The following is an 11,509-nucleotide window of genomic DNA, read 5'->3' as shown; positions in this document are numbered from 1 at the left end:
TAACACTGCAGTGCTTTAGACCCCTGTGCCACTCAGGATCCCCAACTGAGGATAAACTGAGGCCAAATCTTCCTCTGTGTTCGAGAGACCGAGAGGGGCAGCCGTGGTGCTCTCCGAGGTGAAATTAAATATGTAAGAACAGATCGAAATGTTCCTCCTTAACAACTTTTTAGGCACAGTTTTCTAATAGTATTATAATATATTCGTCAGGTAGGGTGTCAGAAAGCCCACAGGTCCAAGTACTCAACAACTGACACTCAAAAACATTTTCATTATTTTTTCACTGCTGGAAATTTTCCTTTGTAGCCTATTGTCTTTTGTCATATGTTCCAAATGTCACTTTGCTTCTAACTCATTCTGTGAGTTATGTCGATGTAGGTCAGAAGAGCATCTTTAAAAACTTTATAATGGCCGTTAACTGCACTGTAAAGTATGTTCTCAAAAGAAGGATAATGAGTTGAGAAGATGTCCTCTCTCTGTTGCTGAAGGTCAAGCTGGCCATCAAGGGGGTCGTTCCCGAAGACCTCGGGGTTGCTAAGGCTTCCTCCGTGTCTGATGTAATCTGCTGCTAGAACGTTGGCTGGCGGGAGGAGATCTTGAGTGATTCTTGCTGCCTTTAGGTGGTTGGCAAACAAAACATCTGGAATGCCTTGGCGGGAAATGGTATGGGCATTCCATGCTGGAATTAAGTTATCTATTCCAGTTGTGCAGCATCTTCTTGCAAACGAGGAGACGCAGAACTTGGTACACAGGTCATCAATGTCCAACAAACCATCGCTTGTCATGCTGCATAGTGCGTGCTTGATGGGGTCATTTACCCGGGCATTGATTTCAACCCACTTTCTCTCTGCTTCTTGATTCTGTCTGGATTCACTCTGAATGTAAGGGGGCCTGTTGATATTGGTGCGATGTGCTTGGAGGTTGTCTTGCTGGTATAGACACAGGTAGAATTCCTTACCGTAGTCAACACTTAACTGATCGAACAAGCCGTGTTTTAGACAGATGTCTCTGTAGATCTCATCATAAATGGTCAGGTTGTTCTTGATTGGCATTACTGAAAACCCCAAAATTTTGCCACTGAAACTGTCAGATGCCAGAACTTCAGTGACACCAAAATCCTTGAGCTTCTCATTTTGATCCATGTAAAGTTGTTGTCCCACGTATTCTGTAGGGTACACATGAGGATTCATCTGGCTGGCGGTGCCCTCTCGTCGCATTTGAGTGTAGACTGGTTTCATCAGTATCTGTGCCTGTCTGACGCTTCTCTCTCCCAACCTGAAGCCAGCAGCTCTTAGCATACCTGTCATGACCTTCCTGCCACAAACGGGTCCACTTCTCGTGACCGCTGCAACGATAGCATTTACACCTTCTCTTCCAAGTCGTGAGTAGTCATAGCGATGTATATCTCGTGCAGCGCAGAACTGATAGATGGACGAAGTGCTAGCTCCCCTCTCAATTCCGTATTGCGTCTCCAGAACATGTTTCACTTCGCTACATGTGTATCCTAATTCCTCTACTAACCTCCGAATTATGGTTTCATAATCATTAAGAACTGACATAGCTGAATGTGATTCCAGCCAGACACTCTCTCATGAAGTTTTAATTGTGTGATCAACTCCAAAAGTAACTTTTCCTCCTTCCTAGACTCTCGAAAGCCACTGGAAGAGCATACCAAGGTTCCTCCCCTCTGTCCTTCTCTCCCAATGGGTTTTGAGAAGGATGTGACTGGAGTTGATTTACACACACACACACACACACACACACACACACACACACACACACACACACACACACACACACACACACAATCTGTAACTCTAGCCTAAATGAAATTGTAGACCAGGCCTACACAACAAATTCCTCAGTGTTAAATTTAACACTGATCCAGAGTCTGTAGGGGTTCACACATCTCAGTGTTAAAGGTCCCACACAGTCATTCTGATTCCCATGTAAAATAGCCTTTTGAGTAACCAAAATATCTTCCTAATAAAAATGCTCTGAATTTGTGAAACTGAAAAGACAGACAGAGCGAGCGGGGAACTAATAGGCCGAGTGGGCGGAAAGCTCATGTCGACTGCAGTGGAGGCTGGTGGGAGGAGATTTAGGAGAACAGGCTTATTGTAATGGTTGTAATGGAATTAATGAAATGGAGTCAAGCCCATGGTTTCCATATGTTTGATGTGTTTGAAACCGTTCCATTTATTCCATTCCAGCCATTACAATGAGCCTGTCTTCCTATAGCTCCTTCCACCAGCCTCCTCTGGTTGACTGACAATTCTTTGAAACGCCTATGTCTAGCAACTTGGATGCAGTGTTGCAATGAGATAATGTGAAGTAAATTTGCTGATACACAAAGCAACTCAAACATTTGGAGGTTGCATGCAACGTATAAAACAATTCCAGTTTGATTTGAGTGGGCATACTGCTCCAAAACCTGCATTCTGACACCATGTATTTAGTCTGTTTTGACTGACTGTTTGGCCTTCATTCCAACTTTTCCCACCACTGTGGATTATATTTATAGCCCTCTCATTAGCCTGAAGCCTCGGCGATGTGTTTGGCATGCTTACAAAGTTAGCTAGCCTCTAACTTTGCAATCTGAACCCTCTGGTAAATGTGGATAAGTGTAATGTTAGCAAATACATGACATAGTAGATCGGGATCTGTGAAAAACACCCCTCAGCCTGAAGTGTCTCCACTTGCTCTGTTGAATAGCTTTTTGGTGACACGACTGGGTTAGACACTTAAGGAGGGCATTCATGTGTGTCTGCGAAGGCAGAGGTCCTGGGTTCGAGCCTTTGTATGAGACACATTAGGGGGAAGCGGCAGTCACTAAGCAAAGCAGCAAAGCAGCACGACGTCCTTTACACTTCATTCAAGTGAACATTGACAGCACAATTAATAAAATGTGTCTGTGTCTGAAACCTCTCTCGCCTACTGGTTACTAAAAGTATATCCTCTGTACTTATCATACTACCAGTATTTTCTATTTATAACATACTGTGAATGCATGAATGAATGCACTAAGGAACAAATATCAACATACTAGGCATACTGAGACGATCTAGTGTGCAATGGGGAAGGTGCATGAAGATGGTAGCATTCAGATATGACTTCATTGTTTTATCACTATCCACTGAGTTGTTAAATTCCGGTGACTGTGTGGCCCAATGCACCATCTACTTTTTTCACTTTCTCAAATTGCCGGCATCTTGGAGATAGAATTGGGATAACGTTTACTACTGTGCTAATGTATAATTCAATCAATGAGTAATAGAGAGCAATCTACAATACGGCGAACTTAACAAAAAAAGGAATTTGTGGTAAGTGCATGGAGGCCGCCATCTTTATGCATCTTTCCACCATTGAGTTGTTCCCTGTCATTCGTTCATTTTGGTCCACTGCATTCCCTTATGTGATAACCAGCTGCTGCCAAACACAAGGTGAGTCTGAAAAGATGAATCTCTTCCTCAACAGTGTGCAGTGAATTCATGGATGACATCCTGGCATTATAGAAAACAAATCTGTTTATAAAACAGGATTCACAAAAAAGCATAAATTCAGGTCAATGCAAGTTAACTTAATTCATTCCTGAGGGGCAATCATTGATGGCAGGCATAGGATACAGTTAACAACAATAAACATACTCTTAAAGGCCTTGAACAGTCAAAATCATGTGGTTCATCGAATGATATTTGGATAAAACCAGTTTAATGTAGGGTGACCAAAGTTAAAAAAATTATTGTTGGATCAGAAAATGATTAGTTTCATCATCTGAATTCAGGAAGTCAGATTCTATATTGGCTTATTGGGGCAGCTGTAACAGGCATGGGTGGCTTCAGGGAGGGGCGTGACGGTGCTGAAGCCCCCCTCAAGAATAGGTCTACCATCCCTTTTAGCACCCCCAAGAAAAAAAATAATGTATGTGTCCAGACATGTACACCATATATTGCAAGCACCCCTACATAGCAACCAAGCCACCCCTCAGCTAACCCAGTGAAAAATTACTGGTGCCAGTAACCGAAAGGTTGCTGGACCAAATCCCCGAGCTGACAAGGTACAAATCTGTCGTTCTTCCCCTGAACAAGGCAGATAACCCACTGTTCGCTGTTATTGTAAGTAGGAATTTGTTCTTAACTGACTTGCCTAGTTAAATAAAGGTATAAAAAGAGGCTACCATATGCAAGGGGTCTATTCTTGCCTGCCACTGCAAAGGTTACTGGAGGTGCCTGAAAGAAATCCTGGAGGGAAATTGGAGGAGCCTAAAGCTTTGTCCAAAACAAACAGTTAACCTCTCAACCCTGAGCCAGCATTTAGTGAGGGCTTCCCCTGACAGTTGGTTGGCTAGCCTATTTATAACATATGTGTGTGTGTTTTAAGAAAGAGGGAATCACTGCTGAACTCAGCAAGGGCTTCCCCTGGGCTGGCTGGCTGGACTACCATGGTGTGCTCTTTAGGAAACAGGCAGGTATTACCGCAGAAGATTCATGTGTGTGTAGAAGGAAACACAATGAAAAGTATTTCTAAATGTTGATTAGCTTGTGCTCTTTTATTTATACCTTTATTTAACTTGGCAAATCAGTTAAGAACTAATTCTTACTTACAATGACCAGGGAACAGTGGGCAGAACAACATATTTTTACCTTGTCAGCTTGGGGATTTGATCCAGCAACCTTTCAGTGACTGGCCCGATGCACTAACCACGAGATTACCTGCCACCCCATATAAACTGGGCTTTTAGTGCCCTCTATTGGAAAATAGTTACTATAAGTTATTTAAAAGCCCAGTGCAGCTGTTTTTATCTCAATATCAAATCATTTCTGAGTAACAATTAAGTACTTTACTGTGCTTGTTTTCAATCAAAATCATTTAAAAAAATGTAAACGCTGTTATTGGCAGAGAGGTTTGGAACTCTCTTATTGGTCTATTAACTCATTTACAGCCCCATACCACTAAAACAGGCTGTAATTTAAGGCGTCTTGTCAAACAGCTCTTACACTACAAGGGCATTTTCATAATTTTCACAATTTCACAGTATTATTCCAGCCTCATAGAGTGGAAGTATATATATACAAACATATATACACAGTTTAAGTCGGAAGTTTACATACACTTAGGTTGGAGTCTAGTTTTGGCAAGTCGGTAAGGACATCTACTTTGTGCATGACACAAGTAATTTTGCGAACAATTGTTTACAAAATGATTATTTCACTTATAATTCACTGTATCGCAATTCCAGTGGGTCAGAAGTTTACATAAACTAAGTTGACTGTGCCTTTAAACAGTTTGGAAAATTCCGGAAAATGATGTCATGCCTTTAGAAGCTTCTGATAGGCTAATTGACATAATTTGAGTTAAGGCCTACCTTCAAACTCGGTGCCTCTTTGCTTGACATCATGGGAAAAAATTGTAGACCTCCACAAGTCTGGTTCATCCTTGAGAGCAATTTCCAAATGCCTGACGGTACCACGTTCATCTGTACAAACAATAGTACGCAAGTATAAACACCATGGGACCACGCAGCCGCCATACCGCTCAGGAAGGAGACGCGTTCTGTCTCCTAGAGATGAACGTAGGTTGGTGCGAAAAGTGCAAATCAATCCCAGAACAACAGCAAATGACCTTGTGAAGATGCTGGAAGAAACAGGTACAAGAGTATCTATATCCACAGTAAAACGAGTCCTATATCGACATAACATGAAAGGCCGCTGAGCAAGGAAAAAGCAACTGCTTCAAAACCGCCATAAAAAAGCCAGACTACGGTTTGCAACTGCACATGGGGACAAAGATTGTACTTTGTGGAGAAATGTCCTCTGGTCTGATGAAGCAAAAATAGAACTGTTTGGCCATAACTGTTTGGCCGTTATGTTTGGAGGAAAAAGGGGGAGGCTTGCAGGCCGAAGAACACCATCCCAACCGTGAAGCACGAGGGTGGCAGCATCATGTTGTGGGGGTGCTTTGCTGCAGGAGGGACTGGTGCACTTCACAAAATAGATGGCGTCATGAGGAAGGGAAATTATGTGGATATATTGAAGTAACATCTCAAGACATCAGTCAGGGAGTTAAATCTTGGTCGCAAATGGGTCTTCCAAATGGACAATTACCCCAAGCATACTTCCAAAGTTGTAGCAAAATAGCTTAAGGACAACAAAGTCAAGCTATTGGAGTGGCCATCACAAAGCCCTGACCCCAATCCTGTAGAAATATTTTGGGCAGAACTGAAAAAGGGTGTGCGAGCAAAGAGGGCTACAAACCAGCTCTGTCAGGAGGAATGGGCCAAAAGTCTTACAATAAAGTGGAGATCCTAACTGACCTAAGAAAGGAATGTCAGGAATGTCAGGAATTGTGAAAAACTGAGTTTAAATGTATTTGGCTAAGGTGTATGTATAAATACAGGAAAATCACAATTTTGACTGAACTGGATGCATTTTATGCACGCTTTGACAATAACACCGTACCTTGCGTGAAGTCCCCCACTGGCCAAGAGGACTGGGTGATCTCGCTCTCTGAGGTCGACATGAGTGAGTAAGGTCTTTAATCAGGTCAACATTTGCAAGGCCGAGGGGCTGGACGGTATTCCAGGGTGCGTTCTCAGAGCATGCGCAGATCAGCTGGCAGGCATATTCACTGTAATGTTCAACCTCTCCTTGTCCCAGTCTGTAATCCCCATCTGTTCCTATTTCGCAACAAAGCATCCTTCACTCATGCTGCCAAACATACCCTCGTAAAACTGACCACCCTACTGATCCTTGACTTTGGCGAGTCTGAGATTTCTGACTTCCGAGTTGTTTTGAATACGGCATTAGTCTCAGCAGAGGGAGGCAGAGAGCAGCAGAGAGTCCGCCTCATGGTCCCTGGTCCCTCCTTCCTTTCCTCTGGTGAGACTGACCAGAGAGAGGGGACACCATCTTCCACCTCATGGAGAAACTCGAGTCGCACCGCATCTGCCTCATGCACAAATTCATGTTGTTCCTATGACCAGAGAAAGTTAAATATTCCTTAATATTAAAATCGACACGGTGAGCTGCTAATAATAATAATAAAGATGCCTTGGCTACTCATTCATTGCAGTTGCAGCGCGAGTGGAAGTAGGGAGAAGTGCATTTATGTTTTGCAATAGCATTGAATAAAAACAGTGTTGACAGTGCTGAATAAAAACTGAAACATAAACTCACTCATAAAAACAACAGCTCTTTGTTGTATTCTTTGACAGTCTCTCTCTGGGCAAGGTTTTAAAAGTTATGAAAACTCACTTAGGTTGGTATCAAACGTTAATGTGGCCGGGGTCGTGGAAGCTGTAGGCATGGTGATTTGAGGCCTGATTACCGATGACGATGAGACAGCCTACAGGGAGGTCAGGCACATGCATGCCCCCATCCACATCGACAGTGGAACAGGTCGAGAGCTTCAAGATCCTCAGTGCTAGCTCTGATGAGTACAGTAAATAGGATTTAAAATGGCTGACACTGTGATGCCAATCTTTAGCTGTGTCTCGAAGTCAGACTGTATCTGGGGAAGGGTAGTTTCTGTCCCTCCTTGGCCTCGAAGAAGGTGTATAATAGGCTGATGGTGTTGACGCAGGCCATGAAGGCTGCCTACTCGTTGAACTTGTCAGATATTACTACACACTTTGTTTTTATACAGTGGACACAGATGTTGTTTTTGTTTTGTTTTGCTGGCCAGTAAAGACTATTTTATAAATCAGATATTTTGTGTCCTCGTCAAATTCAGTGTTGATATAAACGAACATGGGCATGTCCACTTCTTATTTAATGTTTAGGTGGTTTAAAATAACCAAATGGCCACCCGGACTATTTACATTTACCCCCCTGTTTTTACACTTCTGCTACTCGCTGTTTATTATCTATGTATAGTCACTTTACAAATTACCTTGATTAACCTGTACCCCCGCACATTGACTCTGTACCGGTACCCCCTGTATATCGCCTCCACATTGACTCAGTACCGGTACCCCCTGTATATAGCCTCCACATTGACTCTGTACCGGTACCCCCTGTATATAGCCTCACATTGACTCTGTACCGGTACCCCCTGTATATAGCCTCACATTGACTCTGTACCGGTACCCCCTGTATATAGCCTCCACATTGACTCAGTACCGGTACCTCCTGTATATAGCCTCCACATCGACTCAGTACCGGTACCCCCTGTATATAGCCTCCAAATTGACTCAGTACCGGTACCCCCTGTATATAGCCTCCACATTGACTCAGTACCGTAACACTGTGTATAGAGCCTCCACATTGACTCGGTACTGGTACCCCCTGTATATAGCCTCCACATTGACTCAGTACCGGTACCCCCTGTATACAGCCTCCACATTGACTCAGTACCGGTACCCCCTGTATATAGCCTCCACATTGACTCAGTACCGGTACCTCCTGTATACAGACTCCACATTGACTCAGTACCGATACCCCCTGTATATAGCCTCGTTACTGTTATGTATATTTCTTGTGTTGCTTTTTGATTAAAAAACAACAACTTTAGTGTATTTAGTAAATATTTGATTAACTCTATTTATTTTACTGCATTGTTGGTTAAGGGCTTGTAAGCAAGCATTTCACGGCAACGTCTACACCCGTTGTATTCGGCACATGTGACAAATAACATTGATTTGATATGTGTGTGTGTGTCTCTATCTGGGTTCAAGCTTCAGTCCAGTCAGATACTGCTGCTATCTCGCATTACCTGGGGGTGAAAACATGAAATGCGTTAACTTTAATATTTCTGAACTAGCTGAACCTTGGCTTCATGTTGATTTCTGATTGGTTCAGGGATAGATTTGGCTAAACTGACAGCACCACCGCAGCAGTATAACTAAATAGTGCCGGTTCACTGCACTACAACAAGCTGTCACTATTGTAAAGGCACAGATAAAACGGGACTTAATTATAAAGCATTGTTGGTAAAGGAAGCAAGACATCTCGCTAGCTAGCAAGACATCAGCATTGAGCTGAGAGAAAAATACCTTTAAGGCTACTATATTCAATACAGCCAGTTTGATAGAGTATTGTCAACCGCCTTGGATAGATTAGACGACAGGGAGGCTACTAGAACAGGTCTTGGTGAGAATTTCCACTGTCAAGATGGATCCTCAATGTATATTGTCTAATGAAATAAACACATTTTGCCATAAACATTACACAGGCTAAACTTACATTTTGGTGGGAGTTTATAACTAAAAAAATGTACTTTTCCAAACAACTATGGGAAAGGGGCATCTTAAAATAACAGCCATATTTTACCTTTATTTAATTAGGCAAGTAGGTTAAGAACAAATTCTTACTTTCAATGCCGGCCTAGGAACAGTGTTAACTGCCTGTTCAGGGGCAGAACGACAGATTTGTACCTTGTCAGCTCAGGGATTTGAACTTGCAACCTTTTGGTTATTAGGCCAAAGCTCTAACCACTAGCGTACCATAAGTTAAGCACACATTTAAACAGGTAAATTCTTAATGAACAGTGCTATCACTATCTGAAAATTTCGAAAACAAACAATCAAAGGCGCGCAATCACCTATGCGCCATGCCAGCGGTGGTGAGTAACAGGTTTTGCGATAAGAAACCAACTAAATACAAAATGTAAACGTTTCTAAATAAATGATAGCCTAATAGTAACCAGACTCCGGTGTTTGTTATAAGAACATTTCTTAAAAATACATTGTTAACTCGCTTTAGTGATATTATAGGTAGCAATTTGCTTGTGGGGAGAAACCGAGGAAATGTGTTCATGTACATCGTCATCGCCATACAGCAATCCGTCTTGCCTTGTAATGTTTAGGTAATATGGGTAGACTTCTCTGTAGGGCTTGTGGACTTTATACTATACCTCGCGGTGTGTTTTTCAGGGCAATAGCCTGTAGTAGAGTAATCCACTAGTCAAACACCTGTTTTTATTTATTTATATTTCACCTTTATTTAACCAGGTAGGCTAGTTGATAACAAGTTCTCATTTGGCCAAGATAAAGCGTAGCAATTCGACACGACACAGAGTTACACATGGAATAAACAAAACATACAGTCAATAATACAGTAGAACAAAATAAAACAAAAAGTCTATATACAGTGAGTGCAAATGAGGTAAATTGAGGAAATAAATAGGCCGTGTTAAGACACGTTGTTAGACCATTTTACACAAACGTTCATCATGGAGTTATGTTTGGTCTTCTAACTGTATACATTGTTGCAGAGTGATTACATGCAATTGTAAAGCACAACCGTTACATGCTGACACCCCTTCCTGCTTCTCACGCCTGGCTTGTGGAGATGTTGCTTGCAGGGTCTCCACTGCGCATGCTCCATGTAGAAGCGTTGTATTTCGTCCTATCAAAATGTACTAATTGAACATCGTTTCCGAGTTTGATAGTAGACTTTTGATTGTAGTTCAACTGTTACGCCAATGGAGTTATCCCTATTTGCTCAAATTACACAACCGTTGCAAATGAGATTAACAAATGAAGGGGACAAACCAAGAAATTATTTGTGTAATGCCCAGCGTGCATTTCGTTTGCATGAAGAAATAATGAAGTTGTAAAGTATGACACTTACCAAACGTCTCTCTTCGTTTGCATTGGTGGACTGTAATATCTCTGTGTTCTGTCGGCGGTATAGAGCTTTGGTAAAAAAAAATATATATATATTAACCATGACCCTGAATAGTAAGGCCGAGAACAGGCTGTGAATGTTTTTAGTGAATCGGTAGTACACTCTGGTTTCTCTTCAGATCGCATAAATCTTTCGCCTTTTACTAAAGATTTCCGTGGAGAGGAACATTATGAGTATCAACTAATTTTTTGATGCCCGGCCTCACGGCTGGGCTTCCTACACGTGTCAAAAATATAAATATTTTGAGTGTTGTAGGTAATTTCAGGTTGACCTGCATTTTTATAGTTTTAATGTCACCTTTATTTAACCAAGTTATCATTTACAACTGCGACTTGGCCAAGATAAAGCTGTGCAACACGAACAACAACAGAGTTACATGTGGAATAAACAAACATACGATCAATAATAAAATAGAAAAAGTATATTTACAGTGTGTGCAAGTGAGGTAGGCAATAGTGGTGAAATAATTACAATATAGCAATTAAACGCTGGAGTGATAGATGTGCAGAAGATGAATGTGCAAGTAGAGATACTGGTGTGCAATGTTGTTGGATGGGCTATTTACAGGTGCAGTGGTGATCTGTGAGCTGCTCTGACAGCTAGTGATTAAAGCTAGTGAGGGAGATATGATTCTCCAGCTTCAGTGATTGTTGCAGTTCGTTCCAGTCATTGGCAGCAGAGAACTGGAAGGAAAGGAGGCCAAAGGGGGAGTTGGCTTTGGGGGTGACCAGTGAGATATACCTGCTGGAGCGCGTGCTGCGGGTGGGTGCTGATATGGTGACCAGTTAGCTGAGATAAGGCGAAGCTTTACCAAGCAATGACTCATAGATGAGAGCCAGTGGGTTTGTCGACAGATATGTAGTGAGGGCCAGCCAACGAGA

General features: G+C 42.2%; 1 non-coding gene across 1 annotated transcript; it reads left to right on the top strand.

The window, feature by feature from the left end:
- The first annotated feature begins 10,726 nt into the window (after positions 1-10,726).
- LOC135525365 (U5 spliceosomal RNA) lies at positions 10,727-10,842 on the top strand. Its single transcript, XR_010453136.1, has one exon. It is a non-coding gene; the product is annotated as a U5 spliceosomal RNA (small nuclear RNA).
- The last annotated feature ends 667 nt before the right edge of the window (positions 10,843-11,509 follow it).

This window comes from Oncorhynchus masou, chromosome 31 (assembly GCF_036934945.1).
Source record: "Oncorhynchus masou masou isolate Uvic2021 chromosome 31, UVic_Omas_1.1, whole genome shotgun sequence".
Taxonomy (NCBI): domain Eukaryota; kingdom Metazoa; phylum Chordata; class Actinopteri; order Salmoniformes; family Salmonidae; genus Oncorhynchus; species Oncorhynchus masou.
The sequence above is the reverse complement of the archived record's forward strand: the minus strand, read 5'-3'. Positions and strand labels throughout refer to the sequence as shown.